Source organism: Dermacentor albipictus, chromosome 1 (genome assembly GCF_038994185.2).
Source record: "Dermacentor albipictus isolate Rhodes 1998 colony chromosome 1, USDA_Dalb.pri_finalv2, whole genome shotgun sequence".
In the NCBI taxonomy this organism is placed as follows: Eukaryota; Metazoa; Arthropoda; class Arachnida; order Ixodida; family Ixodidae; genus Dermacentor; species Dermacentor albipictus.
The window spans coordinates 421,249,169-421,277,162 of NC_091821.1; the positions used below are offsets into that span (position 1 = coordinate 421,249,169).

The following is a 27,994-nucleotide window of genomic DNA, read 5'->3' on the forward strand; positions in this document are numbered from 1 at the left end:
GTACGGGATCCGGTCGCACCCAGTCCCTGCCTCCTCCCTGGATTGTCGTTGCTGTTGTGCCTGAGCACGGAGGCAAGCGCGGCAGCTCCTGCAATGCTTTTTCGGGCGGGGTCACGCCTAATTACGGTGTCCAAGAGGGCATTGTGACGTCCCCCCGGGTGCGTCAGACGGCATTGTGGCCCTGCTCTGCCGAAACTTCTTTCACGTCGCCAATATCGTGTACCGCACCCATGCCGTGCGCTCTCAACCACCCCCCAACGCTGCTTGCAAGGCACAGATGGAAGTGGGTCGTTGTGAGAAATGAAAGGTTGGCGCTACTTTCTGCTGCCCTTGAGGGAGCACGGCTCAGCGCCAATGCAAGGCAGCAGCAGCAGCAGAGGTAGTCGTATTGTCTGTCACTTGGTTAGGTTGGCGCACACGGGTGTGTTGAACGTGTGCCCGAAAATTTCAGGCCCGCGGTCTCCGGGATTTCACCAACATGCAATCATTTTGGATGTATGCGCCGGTGTCACCTCGGAGGCCGTGTTGGCACTGACGTGGCTTAGCGTGAGCTGCCCGAGGTCGCAGTTTCGAAGAGTGCGAGTGCCGTGCCGCTGCCGTAGTCGCTTCCTCGTTACCGTCGGCGTCAACGATGTCGTCGTGCCACCTATAGTGTTGGTTGGCGGATGGAACTCGTGAGGGACGTTGGAGTAACAGTATGCATCATCAGTTTGACGTGGTGAAGCATTTCTTTCGAAATTCTGCTTTCTTTAACTATACAATTAAAAGTTTATTAGTGTAGGGGACACTTTTTCTACCCTCCCACGGCTGCTGTGGCCCATTGCGGTCAAAAAGCGCTTCCGTCAGCTCATCGTCGCTGAACAGCGTGCCTTCGCTATGGTGTTGGGCTGCTGAGCACGAGGTCGCGGGATCGAATCCCGGCCACGGCGGCCGCATTTCTATGGAGGCGAAATGCGAAAACACCCGTGTGCTTAGATTTAGGTGCGCGTTAAAGAACCCCAGGTGGTCAAAATTTCCGGAGTCCTCCACTACGGCGTGCCTCATAATCAGAAAGTGGTTTTGGCACGTAAAACCCCAAATATTATTACTATTATTATTGAACAGCGTGCCTGAAACTTGCTTGCTTGCTCGCACGTACGCGCGGCCACCTCGATGTGCTTCTCTGCGCGTCCATTCCCGGCGTCAGCCGTGTTGCCGCAATGCTTTGTTTCTCTCGCATTCATTTTTCCCCGTCCTTCCTCGTCTCACGGCCGTGTTCTCGCATTGCCCGCAGCGTCGCACCTTGCAGATTCACCCCTACGCGCTCGGCTGCGCGCGGCCCAGTAGCTTCTTGGCACTCGGGGATTCTCTCAGCGCTGCGCTCGCTCGTTAATGCGCGTTTTTGCGTGTGCACGCCTGCTTCGGCGTAGCTGTGCGAGCTCATGCGTGGATGTATCCGTTCCTGCGTTTGTGTCTGCGGAAAGCGATTTCCGAGCTCCGGTGGCGCAGAGCGCCGGCGAGCTGCGTAGCTTCCGCGAGCGCGTGTATGAAACAAGCTCCGCGGGGCAGATGAAAAGAGGGAGCGCGGAGGCAGTTCGCGATAGCCGGCGAATTTGTGCGGAGAAACACGCGTAAGCCTTCTCTGCTCTCGCGCATAATGTATGTAATATAGCGCGTGCCTGCGGCTGGTAGCAGCGCTTGGTCGTTAAATGTGCGGCCGTTCGGTGGCCGTGACCTATGCGCGCTGTTCGGCTCCCTGTTGTTTAGCCTCGTTTGTTTCCCCTCTCGTCTTGCCCGAGCCTCTCACGCGACGGATACCAGGGCCGTGTGCGCATCTTCGCGCCGCACGCGTCCCTATATACTTCTCGCCCTCCGTGCATTTGCGTCTTTCTGTGGTTGTTTGGTTCTTTTCATTTTTCGCCGACCTCGCCGCTCTCTCTCTCTCTCTCTCTCTCTCGTGCCTGCGGCCTCGTGGCTCGCTGTCGAAGTCGGGTCACGTTCCTCCGTCATGCGAGAGAGCCGATTCGGCGTGCGTATCGGCACTCCTGATCCTCCGGCTCCGTAGCCTCGCATCGGTCGGTCGGTCCGGCGTGTAATGTGCCGCCGCCCGCGACTTCCTTCAACGCGGCGCGGATTAGCCGTTCTCCGTTCGGGGGACGCTCTATCGCTTCTTCCCGTGATCCGCGCCGGTCGGCATCGCCTGCTGCGCGCGCGAGCTGCGTTTATCGCCCACTATACCGTGTATTTTCGCGTGTTACTCTCCGCGCACCGCGCGAAGAGGAACCTGTCGAACCACACCGGTCGAAGCCGCTTTGCCATTAAGCCAGTAAAGCAGTTTTTTTTTTTTTCTCGCTCGATAGAAGGCTGGGGGCTGCCCCTGTAATTTTAGAAACTCGGTCGCGCGCGTCCGTCGCACCGTACGTGCAGGTGACAGGTGACCTTAAATGGATCGCGAATTTGCTGTTCACGTAAACACATCTTAATTGCCTATGCTCCGGTTCGTGCTAAATTCTGTCGCAGCAATGTCTCTGCGTCAAAGACAAACCGAACCTCCACATAAGACGAATTTGCTCGCTGGCAGGTGCACTATGTGACAGCAGTTACTGTGAGCATTGCAGAGTGGCGTTCAAGTGAAAGACAATATTGAGCACTGCTTGTAAACATTGGTTCTATCGGTTATATGGTTACGTGGTAGAAGAGCTGCTTAGGGCGGTCATTGACTCGGGGCTGTTGAGTTTTTCTTTTTTGTCGTTGCTTTTCTTTTTTTCGTGATCAAGTCCCTTCCATGTTACTGCATGGTGTTCCTAACATTCATCGAAGGAACTTCGTAAAGAGAAATGCCGTTTGTGAAGCTTTTAACTATGTTGTAAGGGGGTCTAGCTTGTCAACTTGGAACGATCTGACCGTGCGTAAGTAGGAAACGTGATCGTGTCGGAAGCAAGGAGGGGCTCCAACCAGCACACGGATGTGCGAAAGTATCTCCACTCACCTCATTTCCTTGGTAACAGCAATTAGTTTGTGATCATTATATTGAAGGCTGACTCGGCATTGTGGAACACTACTGAACTGTATAGAGAGAGAGGAGAGAGAGAGAGAGGGGCATAAAGTTCCGGTGATTTCTTTGGGCACCTTTGCTCGTTGGGTTAGAAGAGAACCGTGGAACTTTCCCGGCATCCTGCGGCGTCAAGAGCCGAGCTTCTCCGGGAGATAGGGACTGGGAAAAGACGGCATGGACTCCTTCCCACCCCCCTTCTTCTTTCTTCCTTTTTGTTCTCTTCCTTTCTTTTTTTGCTTGGCGCCATCACTTTTCTCTCGAGCGCAAGAGAACGCAGAGAAAACACTCGGCGTCGGTCGTATCGCGGGACCTCGTCCGATTCCGAGCCGAGATGGCTGCCGGGACATCGCGCAGCAGTCGCGGAAGATAGCGACAAACGCGCGTATCGAGGCAAACGTGATCGCGGCACGTGAGGTCTCCCGCGCCAGCGGCGGTGCGGTGTGGCGCAGCCCGATGGCATCATCGTGGTTGGCGGCCGTACCTGCCTGCTACTGCGGCTGTTCGCGGCGGCCTTCCCCGTCTCGCTCGCGCCTGCGTACGCGCCGGCACTCGCCCCCCTGGAGCGGTTCAGGTTCTGTGCTAGCGCGGCGCTTCGTCCTCTGCTGCTTCTGCCGGTGCCGTCCCGTAGCGCGGCTGCGAGGACTCTTTTGCGCTTGCGGCGGCGTCGCGCGGGCTAGGTCGGTCGCTTCGCCGGTCGGACGGCCGGCCGGCTTCTCTCGCGCGCCGCTAATATAGGCGCGTGGAACTCGAGCTCATTAAGCGCCACCGTGGAAGGAAGCGTCGTCGTTCCTTCCGGTCGGGCGCACCCTGCCTCGCATCCCGTTAGGACGTCGCTGGAACGCCGCCGGGTCTGGCCTCGTTGGCGCGGTAGTGACCCCGTCCGCGGCGTCTGCAAGTGGGCCGGCACCGCTCCTGTGCTGCCCGCGCACGTGCGCGCGCGTATATACGAAGCGCCCGTCGCAATTTACCGCGCCCGTTACGCCACTGTCAGCTCACCGCATCAAGGGCGCGATCTCTTTTTTTCGTATCGCTGTGCGTCGTTCGTGCTCCGCCTCTCCAGCCAGCCAGCCAGCCAGCCGACCCGGCGCCCCGGGGCTTGTCCCACGGGGTCACGGCATCTTCCGTAGCCTGCTGGTCTTATTTCGGCGCGCCGCCTCCGACCTCCTAAAGAGCCGCGCGGCACGCGGTCGGGAACCGGCTCGTCACAGCAGCGGCCAGTCCTCGCCTCCGTTTCAGCCTGGCGCCAGCGACGGACTTCGCAGTGCTTGCCTGGCTCGCCGTCGTCGAGGATTCGCCGGTTTAGGCTGTGCTGCAACCTGCCTCGATCTCCGCACGTGTGACGTATCGTGACTGGCGTTGCATCGGATACGGGAGCCTTCATCGTACCGACCCCGACTCCGAGAGATGCAGTCTGCTCGTGTGACGGTGGTATCGGAGTCTCTCCGCATGCACGAAGCCAACCCACGGAAGTGCGTCTGCGCCACGTGCTGTCCTGACTCTCCGAATCGGTGAATGTGAGCCCTCGTCTCCCGACGTTATCCTCGGTGACGTGTGAAGGCATCGCCGCGTGCGCGTCTCTCGAGAGCTACTGTGTTACTTCCCCCTACAGAAAGCCGGTGCGTGTCGGCGCTCTTTTTCCGGCTGCACGGAATCGCCGGACGTGTTCGTGTGCCCGCGTTATTCAGCCTAACTGCGCCGTTACGTGTGTGGCAACCCTTCGCTTCGGCAGTGTGTACGCGGTAGCCTGGACCACACGTGCGGTCGCCAGCTGCCTGGTAGGACCAGGAAGGGCGGTTACTTTAGCGACTGTTCTCGTGTCTCTTCTTTTTTTTTTTCCTTGATTTCGAGGCGTTTGTGCGAAAGAGAGCTCGGCGGCCTTAATGCGAAGACGTTGAAGCGCCCGGTTTCGCCCCCCCCTGTCGAAAGAAAGAATGAGCGGGAGCCCGTTTCGCACCTTCCTCCTGCTTCTGCCGTCGTGACGCCTCGCGGAGAGCAGCCGTGCCACACGTGAAAAAGGAACAAAACAAAAAGAAAACGCTCTCTTCGCCACCGTGTTCTGTGAATGGAGCCGCTGTCTCGGACGAAAGACCGATCTCGTGGAAAGATCGCACGGACGATGAGAAAGAGAGAGACGGGTCTGCATCCACCCGAGCTCTCGACCTCATATATACGGGCGCTCGTTTCGGCTTTTTTTCTTTCACCATGTTTCCTGCACTCGTGATCGCCGTGCGTGTGATTCATAACCGAGAAGCACGCAGTCGGGTGAGAGTTGCCACACGAGGAGCGAAGTGGCCTCGGGAAAGCGACCGCTGAGTCGCTGGTGACGTAGCGCGTTTCGCAGCGACGCCTTTGGCTGAGCCGAAGCTTCGTGCCGAAGCTCATATTTTTCATTTATATTTTTCTTTATTCGTTTTCGCGTTTGTGCGTGCGTAGGCAGCGGACGTGTGTGAGTACACACGTAAGCGGTACGGACGGACGGACGACGGAACGCCGCGTTTTCACGCGCCGCCGGATATCGTGGAGCCTCCTCCTGCGTCGATAAAACCGAGCGACGAAATGTGCGGCTCATGATCCAAGCGAGAGAGAGAGCGAGTGAGCGGCGGTGTTGTTATTCGTGCGTGCGTGTGTGCGTACGCGCGCGCACTCGCGCCCGCAGCAGCGGCGAGACTAGGATTCTACGACGTCGATGGGAGCAGCCTAGGCCTTCGGTGTGGGCGGCCGCGCGAGGACTTCGAGTGTTGCTAGTGCGTGTGGGCGATGTCGCGTCGGCGGGCATCCGTGGCGCGTGGCTCATTTCGGGGGATTGCCTAATGCCACTAAGGCAGCGGCGATCCGTTCCCCGTGTGCTCGCGTTCAAGGTCTGCCGCTTTTAGCTGCGCAAGAAAAGTTGGCCGCGGAAACCCTCCCGTTCGAGCAGGTCCCCTTGAAGCTAGGCGCGCTGAATCGCTTCGGCGCGTCGCTGCGACTTTGCCAGTGCAGCCGACGAGAGCGGCGCGAGCATCGTCCGTCGGGAACGCGTCACGCGGTCTGCGTTGTCTGTTTGGCACCGAGCGAGCAAGGAGTCGTCGACGTTGGGGTCCCTTTTGGCGAGCCCCGTGTTGACAGTGCGCCTGCGTCTCTCGAGCTGCCGCTGCGCAGGAAAGGACGAACCCCCTCCGGTGACGCGCGCTGCACAATTTGCCAGTGTTTGTCGACTGAAAGTGCTCCGTCATTGTTTCTTTTTCTCCTTGCGGTGCGATCGAGTGGTGTGAAAACGTCTCGGTGAAAAAAACGAAACGACGTGTCTCGGTCGGCCGCGCTTTGCTTGTGCTGCGGAAAGGAGTCTTCTCTGCACGGGCGGTGCGCGTTGCGACGAAGCTGCTGTCGCGGCGCGCGCATCTGAACGGGCCACGCCGTGTCACACACGTCCTCGCCCGAAGATCGCCGATTTTTGCGTTGCGCTCCGACTCCAGCGATGTAGTAGGCTGCCCGAAAGGAACCGCACGCAGCCGACGCAAGACGACACCAGTCACACTCAGGAGACCGTCGTCGTTGGTGTGCGCGAACAGCCATGTCGCGGGTGTCTCACTGGGGCAGGACTGCGCCGCCCGGCGTCGTGTCGTCTCGCTCGCGAGTGCACAGACGCGCCTCGTCGCCCGTGAGCCTGTTGTGCGAGCCGTGGATTTGGTCCTGGAAAGGTTGGCCCCGCGACGTCATCCCGTGGGACATTTTCCTCCCGGACGAGGTACGTGGCACCACCGCGACGTTTGGCCGGAAACCGATTCGGTTTTCACTTGGGACTTTCTTTGCTGGCGCTTTCGACCGCCTCGTTTTCGTCGCGCGTAAAGTAAATCTGGGAGGTTAATCGCATCCACCGCACTGGTGTGTTCTGCGTTCTATTGGTAACCGCTTCAGCGAACGTGCATTCTTTAACCAGAAGAACGCAGACTAGGACGCCTCCTCTCGAGTGTGTCTGTGTGTGTTACTGTGCACATTTAATATTTAAGTTAGCCTTCCACATACCATAGAAAGCTTTTAATGCGATTGCAACATGTGAGTGATAACGGCAAGAAATATTGCCATTGGGTAAACAAAATGCTAGCTGTGAAAACCGTGCCTCTGGTGTGCGTGACAGCGTCGCGTTACGCATGCTTTCGGCGAGGCCAACTTTCTCTCTTATGATTCGTGCCACGTACACGACGTGACGGATCGAGGCTGGTGCGCTGAAGCAACGATGGTTTTTCATTAATGCGTGTGTTGAAACGAAGAGAGCTCAGTGTCATTCTTTTTTAATAATTTTCCTAACACATTGCGTTATCATACAAGAAAAAAAACAAATGTAAAGATGCGTGTTCGCAATCAGTGTGCGCCAGACTTACGCCTATATGTGGCGCCATTTCATTTTTCATCGTTTAAAACGCTGCAGCTTGTATTTAAACAAGTTGTGCGAGGAGTCCCTAACAAAAGTTGATGATGCGTCTAACAACTCTTGACGGTGAGTGCCGAGTTTCGCTCGTCATTAACGTTCACTTGGCTGCAGTCGTATATATATATATATATATATATATATATATATATATATATATATATATATATATATATATATATATATATATATATATATATATATATATTTGTGTGTGTGTGTGTGTGTGTGTGAATAACTTTTTCTTTTTTCCTTCTAATATTTTGCGAAGGTTCCTGCACATACGTTCGCCTCTTTTTATCTTTTGTCCATTAGTGTTTAGTTATAATTACAGTCGACGTGTTGAAAAAGCTTTCTTTTTTTAATGTTTCCTTCGGTTTATATAATACTTCAGGTGAAGATAAAAAGGAATTTTAAAATTGAGCTCCGCTTTAGCATATAATTTTGCATTCAGCTTTACGGTGAAGTCCGCGAGAAGATGTACGGCTGCGTTCAACGGCCGCTTTCCTCGTCGTCGTCGAGACGTGAGTCCATTAATCATGCGTATTTTGATCGCCAGAGGACCATATTTCACGTGTTCTATGTGATATCGCGCTCTATCTGCATTTTCGAGCGGCATATATCACTAGCAAAAAACCGGGCCCCTCGGTTCCAGTTTCCTTTGTTCTCGTTCATATATATATATATATATATATATATATATATATATATATATATATATATATATATATATATATATATATATATATATATATATATTCCATTATGCGCGTATGCTTGATGACAGCGGTTGTAAAGTGATAGCCTTTATGTGTCGATCCTTCCTCCTTCCTCTGGCTATAGGAATGATGTACAGTGGTGCCAGGTTATAACCAACTCTTGGAAAGCGTTCGTTATATATACGCACTTGTTATCTTCATTGGAGAGAATAAGCTATTGGAACGATTCCATTTAACGAGAACGAAGCTTCGCCTATGGTGGCCTATCTCGATGCGCGAAATTGTGCAGACTTGCGCTCCAGCGTACATGCCCTCGACGCCAGCGCATATCCACCGCAGAAAGTGCGCCCAGAAGCGTCGGGCGATGCGTCGGACATGACTCGAGCTCGATTTATTTACCCCCTTGTCCAGTTCGTTGTGAGAGAAAGTTATTTTACGCAATACGTTGGTCACTGAGTACTGCGGATGCTCGGATTCGATTGTATGCGTGCACACGGTCGCAGTAGGAGCTAGTCTCCGAGGTTGTGTGTACGGTAGGTGTCGTTTGGCGTAACCTAAGTACAATGGCTGTTAGCTTCGCCGTGGGCCGCCAGAGGTTGTCGTCCGAAGGGCACGAACACAGCTGCTGCCTCCGCTGCCGACTTTGTTGTTTGCCATCGCAGTTTTGGGAAACACTTGAGCTTTCCTGTCCAGGGTCACTGGGCAGTGTAGCCTTTTTAGTTTTGTTCTTTCTTTGTTTTTTTCGTTGCGCTGGCATATAGAACGGCTGGTGGAAACGTATAGCTAAGCTAAGTCTTTCTATCTGTCAGTTCAATTCGCGAACATATGTTAATCAATACAGGCTAGCTTTTACTGCTTCTCGTTTGTCGAAAGGCAGAGAATAATTTAGAGACGTCCTATACAGTTTGAACTTGAGACGTCTTCAATCAGCGGGCGTTAAGGTTTCTTTTCGAAATGTTACGGTTTCGTTTGTAGCAGACCAAGTGCATTCTCGCCGTTCGTCGTAGGCGGTCGCATTGATTTGCACTTCGTTTAAAGTCCACCACTGCTTTTATCCGGGACAGCTGCATAGAAGAAGAAACAAAACCAAAACTGCGAAGGCAACCTTTTCCAGCCCCTAGGCCAGTCGCGATCATTTCTTTACTATACCTTTGCGTTATATTCCGGGACCACACCACTAACCCTCCTCAAAATTAAATTTCTTTATTAGAGAGTTTTAGCTGGTCCATAAACACGTTGTAGTTTAGGGAATACCGGGTCCCCGGAGAAAAAGACGTGCTTGGAATGGCAGTGCTGCACTCTAGAAATCTTTACATCCTTAAGAGTGTTTTATTCTCGCACTGGTAACACCCTTACCGTTAGGGCTTTACAAAATATATAGAGGGCGACAACGGAGCTCAAACTAGACGTGCGATGACAAAATAAGTAGTTATACCTGGCAAATAGCTAATATGCTAGTTAATATCCGACAAACGAATTTCACAGGGAGAGATATGAAACTCTCCTGTCAGATATTTCTGTGCGCCCAAGGCTGTCAGAATGATTTCATGTTTTTCAACTACGTCTTTTGTCATCGCACGTCTAGTTAAAGCTGCGTTGTCGTCCTCTATAAATTTTCGTAATGCCCCAACGGCAACGTTGTTACCAGTGTGACAGGAAAACACCCTTAAGAGTGTAAACATTTTTACAGTGTGGTGGTGCCATTTTGTGACGCTTACGCCAACTCGCGGAGCTATTTGAGCAACGACGATGTTCTTAGCCTGTATATCTGCTGGTGCATATGCGTTGGCAGCAACAGCCACTAACAATAGAGTGTACTCGAAAATTTTAGTTTACTATATATGACGTGTAGAGCATTTATGCTTTCTTCTGCTGCAAGCGCAATCGCCCGGCGAGAAAGGACAAAGAAAGCTTTTAAAGCGTTCTCTTTGGAGAAAGCGTTGCATGTTGGCGTTACTAAGGAATATGCTGCTACTGTTCTTGCTATACTGTGTAAGTGGTGCTGCCGTCGGCGTTTCTGGCGTTCCGGTATTCGAAAACCTGTAATACGTTTACGGGTTGAGGAAAACGCTTCTTATTGCGCATTTAATGGCGCTTCTTTCAAATCCTACGTCAAAGCTTATGAGGGAAGACTTACAAGCGACGTCCGCATAAGTGTTCATTAGCCTATGAAAAAACTGAATCAAGCTGGAGGAACGAGAGCGGGAAATGAAATTTCGACTCCTTTTTTTTTTTTATGGATACACACTTCCTGATATCGTCACGATGAGCATGTATGACGCACTCACGTTGCTGCTGCACTAATCTCTCGCGCGTGAGCGCGCCCCACCCAACGGACATCAGTTCTGCAGACAGTGGGTGTCCCTGATTGCATTTCCGTATGCAGCCGTGCACAGAGCTCGTGCGTGCGTGCTTTTCGCCCCCAGTGGCGCTGCTAAATGTACGGTGATCTAGAGTGACCGTCCGTGCCGTATATATAGTCGTGGCGAGGGCGCGGCTCATTACGGTGAGTTTACTGATTTTTGCTTCGTGGCACGTGCATACATAAAAAGTGGAAGTCAACGCCCCTCACAGATGTAAGGTATTTCTCTCTTTTGTTTTCTCTCTTTTTCTTTTTATTGGTGGGGGCTGTCTTCCGGTAACGTAGTATGCGCACAACACCGCACCGTGCAGGTAGTCCAGTAAGGCCGTGGAAATCGCAGTCATCTTCAGTGCACGTGCTGAAGTCAGCGTATCGGTCACTGCGGAGGCCAGAACGCGTCTGAGCAATAGGTCGTGTGCTTGCATGGGCAACTCCAGAGCAGGTGGCATACATCGGTGGTAAACTTCGTCGTGCCACGGTTGGAGCGGGTGGCCGCGTCCTAGTGACGAAGCTTTCGCGCTTTCAACGCGAAGCACAGGTGCCTGTGAAAAACGTTCGACCCATCGCGCGACTATATATTTGCAACACCAGGGCACCCAGCAAACTTCGAGCAACTTCAAGCAAACGCCGACAATCCATCTTATCGGCGCGTCTTCCGACCGATCGGGCTGTCGCAACGCGCACATGTTTACCTCATAAAGCAAAGCTATGTGCACGGTATGACCAGTCATGTTTTTCCACGTAGTACCTGTCGCACAGGCTGCAATGCTCGACAAGATTCCAACAGATATTCCACCAGATATTCGTGGCACGTAGTATCGAACGCCGCGTCCTACCTTAACATATACATTCTCTCTTCTGTTTATCGACTAAAGCGTTCTCTTCGCGGTAGAGACGACGTAGAACACGGCAGTGACGGGGATTTGAAGTAATTTGATCTGCTCTACGTCCGCACAACGTCCGCCAGGCGGTTTCAGGTCAGCAGGTGGTCTCCGTTGTTTCCCTTCCTTCCGCCCTGCCTCGCCTTGGTCAACCGCTGGTGGTTTGTTTTGTCTACCACATTGTATGCATACTCTATAGTCTCTCTAGCAATCGCGATAACCTGCAATGCTTTTTTTTTATTTGCGCGCATGCAGTGGATTCGAATTTTGTTAGGCTTTGCTCCTGCGACACACGCCTTCAGCGAACACCGCAAGCGTGTTTGCGGTTCGTGTGCACCGCGTTCGTGCATGTGTATGGGTGAACGTTCCTCACGCGCGGGAGCGAGGTATAGACGCCGTCTTTCTAGCAGGCAAGCACCTATGCTGTCCGAAGATTCTATTTCGGGCCGATGGCATGACCGCACGACAGAAAGGACCCGTTCACGGGTGCCGCTCTGGCACAGCTCTGAACCGGACTCTCTCGGCTTTGAGAAGACCACCGCGTTACGTGTATTTACGTCCTACACGCGTATCCCTTCATCCTGGCAGCATCAATTTTTTCTTTGTTCCCATTTTCGTCCCGCGGCTCTCTTCGCTTTCTCCTGTGCACATCAGTATAGCTGCTGGTGCACTAGCGCGGGACGACCCATTCTGTCTTGAAATAAACACTCCGTCCGTGGAATCGTTCACTGTAAAATAATTCAGGAGAGCACGTTGTTGGGCGAGTCGGTCGTACATACTTAAAGACGGGAATTGCGCTAAAAAAAGACACGGACGAGTAAGGACATGGACGCCCGTCCATGTCCTTACTCGGCCCGTCCATGTCCTTACTCGTCCGTGTCTTTTTTTAGCGCAATTCCCTTCTTTAAACTGTAAAATAACTTGCACCCTTAAAAGTGAAAAAGGGTGTAAATGTGTATAACTCACACCCGTACACCCTTTATTGGGTGTAAGGGTGCGAGTTACACCCTTATCTCTAAGCCGCATTAAAAACGCCTTCCTATCTCAGTAGGCCTGTTCATTGCAACTTCTCCGGCTGTAGCAACGGCTTCTTTGTAGTAAGCACAGGGGCCTGTCCAGGTTGAACTTATACAGGAAAAAAAAAAGTGGAATAAGAAAAAGGAAGAACTGTATAGTGACCCGCTAAACCAAAGGAACTCGATACAATAAGAACTGGCGGCTTGCACGGCCGAGTGACCTTCTTGATATGTTGAGGCGGTTGAGACCTGTAGGAGCGATCGATGGACTGACTGAAACGCTCTGCCAATCGGTGCGTGTCAGCTACCCTCGCTGCCTATTGTTTCTGATTCGCTTTGTTGTGGATGTTATGCAAAAGTGCGGAAAGTCCCCGCGTTATAAATGTTTTCTTATATTTTCCCAACTTCCTATGACTTTTCCGCCCTCTGAATATTTGGATAAAAACACTTTTTAAGAGTTTCATATCTGTTTTGTTGCCCGTACCGTGTTGTCCCCATCCCGCTGTACTGCATGGTTTACTTTGCCCGTGGGTTTTACTGCATGCTCCTCTTCGAACTACGCATAGACGGGGACACTGTAGCATATATATGCCGGGATTTCCCCATTTCTCGAGATCTAAGCTCCTCCCTCTCTTCTCCCCCGTGGGTGCACCGCCCGCATATACGGGACATCGCAAATTATGGGCGGAACGGCACAAGGAAACCGAGGAGGGAGGCAGAGCGATCCGAGAAAGGCCTCGGTGCGAGTTTTCGTTCGAATGAAGGGGGCGGAAAGTGGATGGGAGGTACTTGTTCGCTGCGTTGTCGGAAATGAAAAAAAAAAGGCTAAAGAAAGAAAAAGAAAACAAAAAATAAAGAATTAGAAGTGATAAAGAAATGAATAAAAAAATGGCTTTCTGAGGTCTGGTTAGTTGTCGACTCACGTTGCCCTCTGGGTCAGAAGTCCTTGCGACGAATTTGCCGTAATATCGCAGACAGTTTTTTTTTTCTTTGACTGTTTCACCAGTTTGTGCGCAGTTTGCGGTGGTGTAATAAAATTCAGACCGCGTACGAATAATTTCTCCTCTTTCTGAGTCAGAAAAATAAAAGAGCGCTCGCGTGTAGAAGGCACGGATTGAGAGAGAGAGAAAGAGAGATGAATGAGTGAGCTCGTATAGTCGTGGGCCGGTATGTATACCTGGAAGCACTTTAAATCCACCAACGTGCTCGCGCTGCATACGCCGCGCATACGCAAGCGCGTATAAAAGAGATCGCTTTCCTGGTAGCTGCAGCTGAACTGTTTCGCAACGTTCGGCGAAAATGAACAAGAAGGGCTTTTTTTTTTTTCGCTTGCGCAAGAATAATGGCGGCGGCGGCGTCAAGTTTCGGCTCCCATTGTGATACCCGCATTGTGACGGAACAGGAAGCGGGCTTCGTTACATGGTCTCAGTCCGTTCGTTCGTTCGTTCGTTCGTTCGTTCGTTCGTTCGTTCGTTCGTTCGTTCGTTCGTGCGTGCGTGCGTGCGTGCGTGCGTGCGTGCGTGCGTGCGTGCGTGCGTGCGTGCCCGCCCGCCCGCCCGAGACACTCTCTCTCGGGTGTCCCACGCACCTTAGTCGGAACGCGAGTGCATGCTCTCGGAGGCCGTGCTTGTGCAGCTGCTGCTTCCGCCGCCGTCCTCGATTGTGGCGCCGTTGTTGTAAGTGCCTTAGTGAGGTACACTCACTTGCAAAAGTCTGAGGACCACAGATAACGGGATAACTGTTTATTATTATTATTATTATTATTATTATTATTATTATTATTATTATTATTATTATTATTATTATTATTATTATTATTATTGTTGTTGTTATCACATTCTAATATGCTTCAACTGGTACGTCCCGAGTGCGCGTGTTCGACCGATGACTTGCATTGAAACAATTCCACGTTGCTAAACTGCGCTGGAGATTTTTTTTTTGTATGTTTATTTTTCTCTGCCGTGATATCCAAACTTCTGGCTGTACGTGCTATCTGATAGTGTTACGTTGTTCTACTTTTTTTTCTTCGTGTTTTCATTGTTACTTACTTGTTCATTATACTCTTCGTCGTAGAAATCACTAGAAGGGAACACTCTGGCGTTGCAATGGTTCTTCTACCATGGGGATGATCGACATGTTAGTGTACATGGTTATCTCTGATCTTCGTGCTTCTGGTTTCAAGCTTTCGTGTAGCGTTATGTGTTATGCTGCAACTCTCTAAATTTCCTAGCAATCGCGTAGTTCTCTAAACGCAACGAGGCAATAAGTTTCTGCCAGTCGCTGCGTATTATTGCATTTGCAGCGAAATATTTGGTAGAAGATGGTCGATTTCTCGAAGCCGCGGCAGAGCAGTGCGAAGTCAGGAGGACGGAGTTTAATTAAATTCACGTACTCTCCATCATTTTCATTCTTGCTGACGCATCATAAGCTCGCAGGTTCTGTAGAAACTAGCGCCAGAGTTTGTTCTAGTGTGATTCTTGTGGAAATCCCAATGCTGAATAAAGCAAGCTGCCGAACTCGTTGGTGCATGTTTCCTGACCATAATTGGCGTATAATTGGTGACGAAACAGTAGGAACATAGATGGCAGAAACAACACGGGCAGCGGCACGCTTCCATTAGGATTTATTTTCCAGAAGAAAACAGATCCAGCATGTGCGCAGAGAGAACACCAAAGTGTATATCCACCTGGGTGCAATCAAAACCGATATTCCAGAAAGCTAAATTTAAATGATTGCTTGCTACAATTCTGGTCAAGAAACTACGCGCTTGCGTGAGCTTGTTTTCATCTGAGCGCATTGGTTTCTTTCTCTTTTTTTTTCTTTTTTGATCTTGCACCTCTACGGATCACGTGCTATAGCGTGAAAGCACCAACGCCTCTACTGGGATATCCAAGAGATTACCACCATGGGGGTATAATTACACTTTTGGAAACGTACTCACTACAAAGTCGCTGATCTATAATAAAGTAAAAATAGTCTTACATAATTTGTAGTTGGTGAAACTGTGCGCACGAGAGGGCTTTATGTTTTGTGACGTCGCAGCCTCTATTTGTCGGGAACAGAACGACAGGTTGGGGATCCGTTCCGAAAAATGATTCGTGGAATCGTGGAATTTGAATGTTCTCTCCAAACTGCCTGCTGCACTGGCGTGCTGTGAGGTAGAGTGAAGGAAATGCAGGGAGGTCAACTACAGACGCACTTCCGCTTTATGAAATACGCCATACAACGTGGAGTAAATGGGGTGGGGTGGAGGGGGGGGGGGGTAGTAGAACTTATAGTACTGGCTGACAGCTTAAGAATTCATGAATTGCACAAGCTCCGCTTACGCGTTGCACATGCTCTTTTGCGACTGAGCGCTTCGAAACATAGTTGCAGAGAGTCGGCCTCCACTGCAACGTCGCACAAATTGTCTTTCAGCTGGATAGCCTGCAGGGCATCAGCCACTGCATTCTGTAGTTGCCATCCAATATATAACTGAACTACGTCCTCCGTTATAGGCTCTGTCGCGACAGAAGTGGAGCTGACCCAGCCCGACCCGACACTCATAAATCCAAGCGGGCTTGGCGAGTCAGTGCACCCTTTGGAGGCGGGCCGACATCAACGCGACGACACGTTATTGGCCCGACAAGCCGAATCGATCTGACTCTATACATCGCGTTCGTGCATATGCGTACATATTGTGTCGAGGATACCGATTAATGTTGAGTGCACTTAGTAGTGCAAGTGCTTTCTTTCGCCTTTCTCCCCCTTCGGAATGCGGTCGTCGCTCCCACGAAACACCCGCGACACTGTATCGACATGTTCAACGTGCCCAAAAGCCACCGGCGGTTCTTCCATTGGTGGCGACAACCCTTTCGATGGAACGTTCGTTCGGGTCTGCGACTGGCGCTGTCTTCGGGGGCCTTCGTTTACCGCCCCGAGAGTTGTTGCGACGTTCGTTTGCGCGCACTTTCCTTTGGGTGGTCTCGCTGCCCTTGTTTATAGGGCACACCTCGCAACGCAGCTTTCCTTCGCGCGGCCGATGTTTCATACGCGTCCTTGAGCGGCACGTGTCCACTCTATGTGCGTCTTTCTATCGCGGAAGGCAACATTCGACGTCGCAATATTCCCGGTATACGTTATGGGCGCGTTACGCGGGGGGGGGGGGGGGGGCGACATCTTGCGCCACTTTTGGTGTCCCTTTCGCTCGTGACAAACGTTGCCAGCTGCTGCCTTAGGACGCGGCAGCCGCCCTATCCGTCCGCGACTCCGCAGCGGTCCTTCGCGGAACGACGCGCCGTGAGCGGAGAGCGAGAGAGAGAGAACTTTATTGTCGCGCGGAGAGAAACTCCGTGTCCCCGGGCACGCGCGCGCGCGCGTAGGCGTGCACGCCGCGGTTCGCCTCGGAGCGCAACCGGATCCTCTGCGATGCATGTTTGCGCTCTTGTTGCGGGTGCACGCTTATCTGCGCCTGCTTCCCCCCCACGGCGGTGGAGTGACATGTGCGGGTGTGCGTGCGTGTTTCTCTCCCTCTCCCCTCGCCCCCCTTCTCTGTGCGTGCGCTTTGTTTTCTTTTGGGAGCATCCCTCGGAAGTATACACTTGCGATTGAAAGGAAAACATAGGGCATCGTGCTCGACTCCTCGAACTGGTCTTCGAACGCGCTCGGTTGGGCGGCGACAATTCTGATAAGCAGGAGGAGGCCTGGAATCGACATCGGAACGAGATGAAGAGGAAACGAATCGCCCGGGAAACAGACGGAACAGCGCGCCGAACGACTGGCTAAACGCCGCAACATAGCTAGACAACCAGACTAAACACTGGACTTGCAATCAAGATTAACCAAGGCTAACCGTGCTATGCCTTAGCTTTCGCTGCGCATATCCTGGCATAGCCGAGCTAAGCCACTGCCAGTTTTTTCTCCGGCTCGGATAAGCTAAGCCACTGCCTTTTTTACGCGGCGTCGCGTATACGCTACGTCAACAAGCCGCGTCGCAGCGGCAGCGAAGGGACGCGCATTCAAACGCGGACCGCGGACGACGGCGCGCGTGCGCATCTGGGGAGCGTCAATAGCTTTGGCTCGGCTTAATCCTTGAGCCACGCGGAGTCGCGCCGAGTTTCTCCTCGCGACCGCGCCAAATTCGTCCGGCGGGGGCGCGCACGGGCCCGCTGGGCGAACATGTGGTTATTGAGCTGCGCGTGACCTTTCCTGCTAAAAGTGCCTCGTTGGCCCTAGTGCGCTTGCTGTGATTTTACCGTTTGCACCGGTCACGTAGTATATATATATGTGTGTGTGAGTGTGCGTGCGTGTGTGTGTGTGTGTGTGTGTGTGTGTGTGTGTGTGTGTGTGTAACGCGCTCGCGTAAAGCCATGAAAAGCAGTCTTTTCGTTGACTGTCGTTATTCGCGTCTCCATGCATTAACCGAAACCGAAATAATCTGCAGTTGCAGAGGCAGGTCTTTTCCCGCGTTTCTGACACGGATGTGCGTATCGAACGGAAGTTGTGAAGAAAACTCTCTCTCTCTCTCTGGTTCTTCGACCCGGCACACAGGTGGCCGCGACTACTGCACGGCGTCATGACCGTTCCGGCGCGACCGCGCTGCGATCTACGCGGGTCATTTCGTTCACACGCGTGCCCCAGCGGCACAGGGATGTCTTCCTGCTTCGCCGCGCTATCATGTCACGGGAGGAGGCGGCGGCTCTTGCGTGGGGTGTACGGATGCGCTCTTCAACCGACCGCCACCCTCCACCTCCATTGGTCTCGGTTGCGCGAATTTTTTTATGCACGCGAACCGTTAGAATATCACGCATCGGGGTCACCTCGCGAGCTCTGCATGCGGCCTGTCGTGAGCGCCGATCGGCGCGTAACACAGGTGCTCTGCAAAAAAAGAAAAAAAAAAGGGTGCAGATGTTTCGCGCCTGCATTTTTTATTTTGCTCTTGCGTGACTCTCCAGGAAATAGTCCGCTGTTCGATAATGCATTTCGATTCGACCGTTGTATACGACGGGACATTATACGAGGGGGTTGCGGGCGTTGGTGCTGGGATGGGGGTAGGTAGGGGGAGACAAGCTTTCGAGCGTGCAGATTCACACCCACGTCAACTTGGCGGCATACGTGCAGTTGCAATGTAGCCAACTCTGCTGGCGGCGTCTGGTTTGTCGTTTTTGCCGTCGCCTGTCGACTGTATTCTCTCTTCTTCTCTCCAGGAAGAGCTGGCTTTGAAGAGTCCAACTTGTTTCGGCATCCAACTTCTTCATTGCTCCTTCTTTAATCTATCTTTGTCTTTTCTTTTTTTTTCTTTTTCTTGGGGGCGGGGGGGGGGGCGGTGGGGATGTTACGAGCGCGTGTAGCTATACGCATCCGCAATCTATCGTGTTCTCAAGAAGGAACTCCACGAGAACGTTCGTATGGGTGACAAGCAACCGTAATTTAATCTAGGCTCGTATTTTTTCGGTGGTCTATTTGCATTTATATGGCGTGAAATAAACAAACAAAAAAGAGTTGATTGCGAGTGGATAATTATGAAGTTCAAGTTCATCCTTTCTTGAAGTTAGGGAACAAACCTCGTAGCGCCGGGTCGTCGTTAAAGTATCGCATTTCAGTACATACAAAGTTCACAAAACTTGTTCGGTTCAATATTTACTCCCTTTAAGTTGCAGCTTTGCAATAATAACTACATTCACGGGGAATATTTATCGGGTAGACGGCTAAATGTATTCCCGAGCAGATACCGTCGAAATTAATGACGTCACGTCAGGGATGGCTGGTGCAAGTAAGTTGAGCTGTAATCATAAACTACCCTTATGCAATAAGAAAAACAAAATTAAAAGCAAAATAAAACACGAGAACAAGAAATCATTCTTGCTTTATCACTCTTGCTTTAAGAAGCTTTATAAGTCAGAAGCGAGGTACAAATAAACGAAATAAGTGTGGTGACGCCGGTGTGTCGTGACGTCATGGGTTTTGGCTGCACCTCTTCTCGCCTGTTACATATTTATCCACATAGATTTTATTGCATTACAAGGGAGCCAGATACTTAAGGTGTCAAGTTTCGATAACCTTTGCTGTGCCACAGTAACCCAAATACGAGAGAAATACTTAGAAATCTGTGGCGTCGTACTGACGCGCCGACGGTGGGGTTTTCGGCGCGAAATTCAAGGAGAGGGAGAGTTTGGCGCTCAATTTCTCTTCAAGTAATCGAACTGTTGCCTCAAAATTGACGAAACGTCTCTTGAAAGAAAACTTTTATCGGACCAAAGCTTATTTTATGTTTATCTTTGGTGGTCCCTATAAAATAAAGGAAAGCTTGTCAATAAGAACGTGGGCTAAGGAAGAAAATGGTTGGAGCCGCTGCTTTTCTGTAGGATTTCTCTGTGGGCGACTGTCCGGCGTGCTGGACTTTGTGGCCTGTGCTGATGTCCGTATAGTGACTTTTTTTTTTATGCGAAGCATATTACGAGAGCTCAACCCAGCTCCTCAGGCGCGGCGGTGTCGCCTTCAATGACCTTTGACCCCATGCCATACCGCGTGACACCGTGACATCACGACAGAGGAGAAACGGAGCTCCAACTCGCGCCGTCGCTCGCGGCGTCGCGGCGGTATATAAGCAGCTGCGCTTGTTTCTAGGTGGCTTTGGCTCAACTCTTGCAAGATGGACTGGGTGGCAATCGAACCAGGGTCTCCGGAGTGTGAGACGGAGGCACTACCACTGAGCCACGAGTACGATGCTTCAAAGCGGTACAAAAGCGCCTCTAGTGAGTGCGGTGTTGCCTTAGAAACGAGCTGTTTCTAAGGCTCAGGCGTGCGTCGCATGCTCAGGCGCACATTTCGTTGCCGCGCCGAACGCTGCGTTGCTCGACGCTCACCGCGTCCAATGCGGGGCGCGTAGTCGCTGCACCGTAGCCCATTGTCTTACACCCCTTGGCGGGTCGACGGGAACGCTGTCGCGTTCCACTCTTGAAGGCGAAGCATGCAGAGTAACGCATGAGTTGTTTCTTCGTCTAGCCGAACCAAATATAGCCAAGCAACAGCAGTTCACCAGGCTAAACAGTGGTTCAACAACTAAAATAAAGGCTAGTATGCTTCGCATTCTGGGCTTAACCTTAGCTAAGCCACAGCCATATTTTAATATTTGCCGGATGAGTGTATTTGGTATATCGGGGTAACCGGTTTTCCCATTTTGACCATTTAATAATAATAATAATGATAATAATAAAAATAATAATACAGCGAAATCCTTCTAGACGTGGACAGTGCTTGTTTTCTAGCTTATTGTTAGTCGCCGTCTGATTCGCGAACGAAACCAATTGACGCCTCCTAGATAGCAGGCCTGTGCGTTCTGATTTGCGACATCGTGCCACTTGGGCCGAAATTTCCGCTGTCACGCCCGGCGTGACGAAAGCGGTGACGTCAGAATGATCGTGGCTTACTTGGTAGCATCCCCTTTAGATTCTATGACAGCCGAGCAAGGTAGCATGACGGCATGCTACCTTGCACAGTCCCTGGGTTATCTAGGAGACGTCGGGGAAGCACGCGAAGGGATTATCTGCAGGATGCGTGATGGAGATCAGCCTCGACTTGAAAAGGCGCGCGCCGATCTGCGCGCGGGTTCATTTCTGCGTCGGTTGGATCGGTGCATCTCGCGTGTGTGTGTGTGTGTGTGTGTGTGTGTGTGTGTGTGTGTGTGTGTGTGTGTGTGTGTGTGTGTGTGTGTGTGTGTGTGTGTGTGTGTGTGTGTGTGTGTGTGTGTGTGTGTGTGCGCGTGCGTGCGTGCGTGGGTGTGCGTGCGTGCGTGCGTGCGTGTTTTTTTTCTAAGAGGGAAGCACTTAAGATAATCGCGGCGTACCTTGCCACCGCCGCGCAAAGGTGCTGTTTCCCCTTCTCTCATCGACGAAGCCATCGACGATGTGGACGATGTGGAGCACGTCCACATCTTGTATGATGCCAGGGTTAGCGCAGAGTATGAACTCTATTTCATTTCTAGTCTCGCCGTTCGGGCTCCTCCACGTCCACTTTCGGCTATCCCGCTTGCGGAAGAAGGTATTCATTATCCTCATATTATTCTGTTCCGCAAACTCTACTAATAACTCTCTACTAATAACTCTCTACTAATAAATTCTGGTTTTAATACAGTTTAACTGTGTATACAATTTTCTTTCGCACCTCGTTTGATCTTAGCAACTTTTGTTTCTGGCCCTCTATAGCTACGGTCTTTAGTTTTGCTACCCGCTTCTATATCTGCATAGATACTATAGCGGCGTCACTGTTTTAGGTCAGAATTCATCGTCTAGGAGAAGCACGCGCACTCCTGCGTCTGTATATACCTACATCGAGCAATCAACCGGATCAACCCAGTTTCAGCCGGCCGCGATACTGAGCGCGGTTTAATCGCAACGCAATGAGTGTCTGCGAGCGGAGTAAAAAAAAAAACTAGCCTGAATTTCTGTTCTTTTGACGGCCGCGTACGTGATCCTCCGCCGGAAGTGTAACCGTTGTAGCGATGCTCTGTCGGTTCACGCTGGTGCTATCTCGCATATCATCATGCGTGCACGATACATGTTGGTCGCGGAGACGCAGTCGTGGCGATCATGCTTGCAATATTTGCATAAATAGGCACCTTGTAGTCTGTGAAGCAAACGAATCCCGCGCAGCCGAAGGTTTTTCGCTCGTGTACATGGGCTCAACGCATGCTCAGTGTAACTGTTTTGTTTCTGAATGTTCGTCTTTTGAACATGTGCGGTGTGTGAACTATAATGGGCAAAATGTGTTTGTGCGATTACGTTGTGTGTGGACCTCAGCGTGGTAGTGCCCGTACAATGGGCACGACGCATATTGGACAATGTGGATGTAGTTCATTGTACGACTGGCATAGTCATCTGCCATCTATACGTCTCCATTTCCCTGTATCTCTCCTTATGAGTAACGACGCCAGAGACAAGTTCTTCCGGGCGACATATCTCCTCCTCTCAGTTCGTTAAAGCGTCCGTTCTTCTCATTTCCACTAATTTCTGTTTTTGACGTATACGCGCCGCTCCGTGAGTGATCTTACAGATTAACTTCGCTTGGCCAGCAAAAGGAACGAAGATCGATTTACGAAAAAATCCTGGAGCTAGTTCCGCCAGTTTAGTCACCTGTGCGGGCGCCTGCTTTGTTAGATAGTTTATGTGGTCGACGCTGCGCGCCTTTAATGCAGATTTGCACGCCCGGCCTTGGCGCACTTACGGTGGCTTCGGGCCAGGTAACCGCATTTCGCACTGGCTTTTGTCAGCTGGTATGTTTGATCTGATGCTGTTTCTTCCAGATTGCTCATGCAGCCGAGGCGACGCTGTCCTTGCCTCGGCTGGCAACCATCGGGGCTCTGCCTGCCTCTCGTAACATGCATGCCAGAAAAGAGGATAGTTGTCTTGTTCTGCTTCGTTGGTTCTGCTCCTCTTTATTTATTGCGGGGCTGCCCATTGGTTTGATTGCGCGGCGGCATCTCTTCTCAGTGTGCCCGCCGGCGTGGTGCAGAGCCCGTGGCGTTGTGCTATTGTGCACGAGGTCCTGAGTTCGACTTCAGTCTACAAAGTCTGTATCTCTGAAGGAGGGCACTGAAAAAAAAAAATCAAAAAGCCATGGCGTATTGTTGGGACGTTAAACACCATCGATAAATCAGGTTCTTCCCCGCTGGTATTTAATCCTGCGAAAGAGGAGGCCTGCAGTGCGGAAGAAAGAATTCACTTGAAGAAGTGTGTTCTGTTTGCCGACTTCTTTTCTATGAAAGGCATATGTGTAACTTGTTTGTTCTTTCTAGTTTTACTTTGAACTTCTTGCAGAGCCACTGTCGTTTCGGAGAATCGTTATCCGCGGAATTAAACTTCCCTCCCGTTCTTTCTCTCTCTCTCTCTCTCTCTCTCTCTCTCTCTGAGGCAACAGGTAATGCTCATAGACAAGCAACACGCATATATCGTGGCGCCTTATGGGGTCGCGAAGGACGGGGAGCGTTTGTAAATAGAGAAAGGCTGAAAGACAGGCCAGGAGAAAAAAAAAAATATAGCGACAGCAGCGAGGAAGGTCGAAGCAGGGGAGATCTTTATTTGCCATCGTTCCCGGTATGCTGGCGAGAGAGGAAAGAAAAAGCGCAGCCAATGCCGCGGCGGCAGTTCTTGGAAAGAGGGCGAGGAGGCCGCGAGCGCCGTGCCCTGTTTGCTGTTTGAGCAGCGCGCTCGCGCACTTTCCCGTGTTTGCAGTGCGTCTGAGGACCGGGTTGGTGTGCTGGGGCCCCCCCCCCTGACGGTGCGGCCGGGGGTCTCAGCGAAAGGGGTCGGCGTGCAAGGAAAGGATAGACGCGTAGCGTGTGCTTTGCGCGATTTCACGTTCGACGGACGAAAACCTGCGTATGCAGCAAGCGACTTGCGCACCCAAAAACTAGGAGCGACGGTACTGCGCATGCGTAGACCGTGACGTAGAGGTCAGCGCATGCGCAGTACCGTCGCCCCCAGTTCTTGCGTACGCCAGCCGCTTGCGTCCCCTGAACTAAAACTCTCTAATGTTGGGCGACGGGATGGTAATATAATGCGCCAGTGGGAAGGCTTCTTATTGGCTGTTGTCTTTCCTGCAAGCCTCCGCGGCCATCACTAAATCGAGCCCACAGGCCAGCTTTCGTGCATTTAATCAAAAGCCACAAGGAAACGCTCACACCTGCCAACTCTCCCGAATTTTCTTTTTTTTTCGTATGGTCTTGCAAATTTGGGCTTGTTTTACGATTTCACGAACGTTGCGTTAACCTTTACGAAAAAAATATTCTGTTCGCGAAAATATTTTCGCTTGTCGGTCTTTGACGGATCTTCCGTTGCTAAAACTGCGCGAAACTTCGATACAGACACATTTCTGCAGGAAAGCGAAATCGACAGTGGCAAAGCTGATTAAAAAAAAGTCACTACGATTCGAGAACTGTGTTGCTTGTCAGTTCTTGCTATTTAATATTTACTGTGTGTACAGGTAAATCATCGTTAATAAAGTATACGCACCCTTCAAAAGACGTGTGTTCTATGCAAGCTTTATAGAAATGCTTACTCCGCGAAGCACGTGGAACCATCTACCTTGTATACCGAGGCCTTTACTAATTAGCCGCCGACACATATAGCAGATGCCTTCGCCATCTGGCAGTTCTTTAACCAAACTGATCTTTCTTTGGAAATGTTCGTAACAAGCTTCGCGACTGGCTCACGAGTAAACGTGTTCGAAAACTCGTTTGCGTACAATCAAATTTGAGTTAGGAAGCGGCCGCGATCGATCCTAATGCGAGTGCGTGTGTTCAGTGAGAGTGACCCGGACACTGCAGTGGCCTTTTTTCTAAGTTATCAGACTAGCTATCTTTCGTGGAAAAAAGCAGGGCGTTCATTCCATTTTCTTCGTGTTATCTACATAATTATCGCATCTATTTAGGGCTAATTATTTTTTGAATGCTGCCACAATAAATATAGCAAAGTGCTTCAATTTTTCTCAACATTTCTGAAATTTCCTGAAGAAAGAAGTGAGGAAAATACCGCCCTTTTTTTTCTTCCTTCCGTTTAAAATTTCCGGTAATTTTGCATCCTCCCTACTCTGGATGTCGTGGCCCTGGGATTTTACCAATTTTAATGTTCACGGGTTGGCAGGGATGGAAATGTCACGTGTCCACCATTATCCAATTCCCGATGGAGCTGTCGCTGTAGCCGCCTTAAAGCCCACGTCGCCCATTGTTCCCCGAAAAAGGGAACAGTGGTTGGAACAGTGTTTGTAGCAAACCACGTTGTAAATGTCAGGCGCCGGTGGCCCCAGCTGGGTCAGCACGGTCAGTACTCAGTATAGCTAGTGAGAGAGAGAGAGAGAGAGAGAGAGAGAGAGAGAGCATGGCGCGGTGGGCGTTTGCTGCTGAACGCTTCCGCGCACGAGGAGCTTCCATAGAGCAGCCAACTTAACGAACTGGAAGGGAGTCCATCGGCATCCGCGCACGACATGTTGTTTGTTTCTGCGCGACAAATCGGTCATGCGCAAGGTGACTGGAGTAGACTTTGCGCGCGCGCACACACGATCTGTTGAAGGTAATGCGGGACTGTGCTCGAAGGCAGACGGGCAAACGACGTGGAGGCATTTGCGTTCGTGCACGCCATAACCAAACCACAAGCTAACCGACAGGGCATGACAACCGAGCGGTGTGCGCGCGCGTGCGTGTCTTGTACGTTCTGCAGCCCCTCTTTCTTAGCGCTTGGGGACATAATTATCACTCGCCAACTGGTCCGAGCCCCCATGCACTTTGATCGAGAGTTCGGCGCGCGGCAAACATTGGCGGGCTCCCCCGTGCCAAATGGTTTGGTGATCCGGTCCTGTCCGAGTGACCACGTTTCCCTCGCTTGGCGACTCGACGCCCTCGCTAGCTCGACGGGGTCGCGCCCGTCGTGCTCGGACGAAGCGTGGATCGGCGTGTATGCGTTTCCCGGTATCGCCACTGGACGGAAACGCAACCGACAAAATTCGCGGAAACAAGGAGAAAGGGGGAGGGGAGGTTGCGTCACGCTGTGAGCGTTCGCCTTGTCCATCCAGTGTCTGAGACTGCTGCGCCTGTGCTCTTCAGAAACGTGTACCGCGCGGCTGATCGCATTGGGGTGCGACAAGCTTCTGGCTGTGCGCGTGGTCCGTGCGTCCGTCTCCCCTGCTCCCACCGTTGCACTACTCGGTGGCGTTCGTTGGGACCCCGAGTCTTTTTCGGCGAATTTTGGCGGCGACGCGCGCTATATCGCCGCTTTGATCGTACGTATCGACCTTGTATGTACATCGCGGCGGGTTCGCTTGAAAGCAGACGCCCCGCGGGCTCTTTTGGCGGCATTAGCGGAAACTGGAAGCAGAGTCGTTCGTAATGTTCCCATCGGAGAACTGATGGGACGTGGGTCCCCCCTTGTTCTTGGGAGTGTTCTTTTAAAAGCGTTTCTCTGGTACTGGCGTCCCCTCGCGCGGGCAGCGCGCCGATTCGCTACGTAAATTCAGCGCTGCTTCTGTAGATCTTTGGTGGTGATCAGCCCGCGCAGTAGATAGCAGGTTGGTGGCCCTTGTCGAGAACGGCGAATGCATATTCAAAGAAATATTTTATTCGCTTGCGAGCGTATTTTCGCATGCGCGTGGAGGAGGGTTGCAGCCAAAATTTACACCGCTTTAATATATACGCTCCTGTGACTCCGTCCCCCGATGCGTCTTGAACAAGCGACATTGCTCTCTCTCTCTCTCACACACACACATACACACACACACACACACACACGCACACACACACACACGCACACACACACACTCGCTGCTGGCGCAATGCCCGAGGCGTCCGGGATTAATTACGTAAAGACCTTATGACAATGCTATTCGTTTTCGTGCTTCGTCAATGATCTCAGCGGCGCTCCGCATATGTACGTTGCCACTGGGGTCTGTCAGTCATGAACAGTGAATGAACAGTGAATGATATACCGGCCCGCGGAAATGTATTTCGTCGGTTTCGTGCATTGCGTTTTGCCACTGTGGCCGTGTTGCTCCAGAGAGGGGGAGTAATTGAAGCGTTGTCCAGATAGAGGTTATCGCAGTGTGCCTAAAATTATATCCTTCGTGAAATTTTGCACGCTGGCTTCAGCATTTATCAAATTGACTCTGAGTTGGCGTGTAACAAGCTCGCAGCAATTGATGGGTTCGCGTTAGAGTCAATATAAAGGGAGGAATCGGCCAGGACTTGGTTGCTCTTTTACCTATTGTACGTAGCGTCATGCCGTCTAGCTCAGAGAAAACGAGCCATGTGGCGAAGCGATCTAGCAGAATAAATCTAGCGATTTGCCACCTCTGTGGTAGTTCGTTTGCTTATTTAGTGCCTGTGCGTTTCGTTGCGGTCTCCACCGGGAGAGAGAGGCGGAAAGATGCGCGCGGATTTTGTGTTCGTGCCAGTTCTCTTCGAGTCGCCGTTCTGACGTCTCTCCGAAACCTCTCTGCACTCGGCGACCTTATTTTCGGCTGCGTAACCCATGTCATGTGCGCCGCCAAGTGGGCTTGCAATGGGACCAGTCTTGTTTCGTAACAGCCTCCCATATCGCCCTTGTGGGCGCGGTCCCACGAGGTCCGGTCGGTGTGTCGGCGCTGTTTCGAACTTCGTCTGCCTATGTTGCCAAGGTTACCTCGCGATGTACGCGCTCAGGATCGATTCGTTCAGGCGCTCGGGAGTCACGTTTCTTAGTAATTGCCTGCGAAATACCGGTACCTTAATGAAACGAAGTGCGATGTTCACAAGGAAGGGTAATAGACTCTGCGGTGAACGTGTACAGCGCCGCCACCGCGACCACGGCGAGCATGTCAAAGAGAAAGAAGAAACGATCTCTGGCCATTTTGCACTCCGTTGCGAAGAAAGCTATAGTAGTTATGTGCGCAATTGCGCCACGGCGTTGCGCGCTTTCTAGTCACGTGGCATTTCCTTAACTGTCCTCAGACCCCCGCGCAAGTCTCCACACACCACTGTTTATGACCGCTCGTTTCAGATGTATACACCGTAAGTCATTTGCCACGACTTTTCTCTCGCATCTAACACACTTTTGAAAGTGTGCGCTCAATCCTC

At 51.6% G+C, this 27,994-nt stretch overlaps 1 protein-coding gene across 5 annotated transcripts in view; it reads left to right on the top strand.

Annotated features, from left to right (window-relative positions):
* The window catches only part of Ptpmeg (protein tyrosine phosphatase Meg), a 345,246-nt gene that overhangs the window by 230,529 nt on the left and 86,723 nt on the right, over window positions 1–27,994 (top strand). The window lies entirely within an intron of this gene.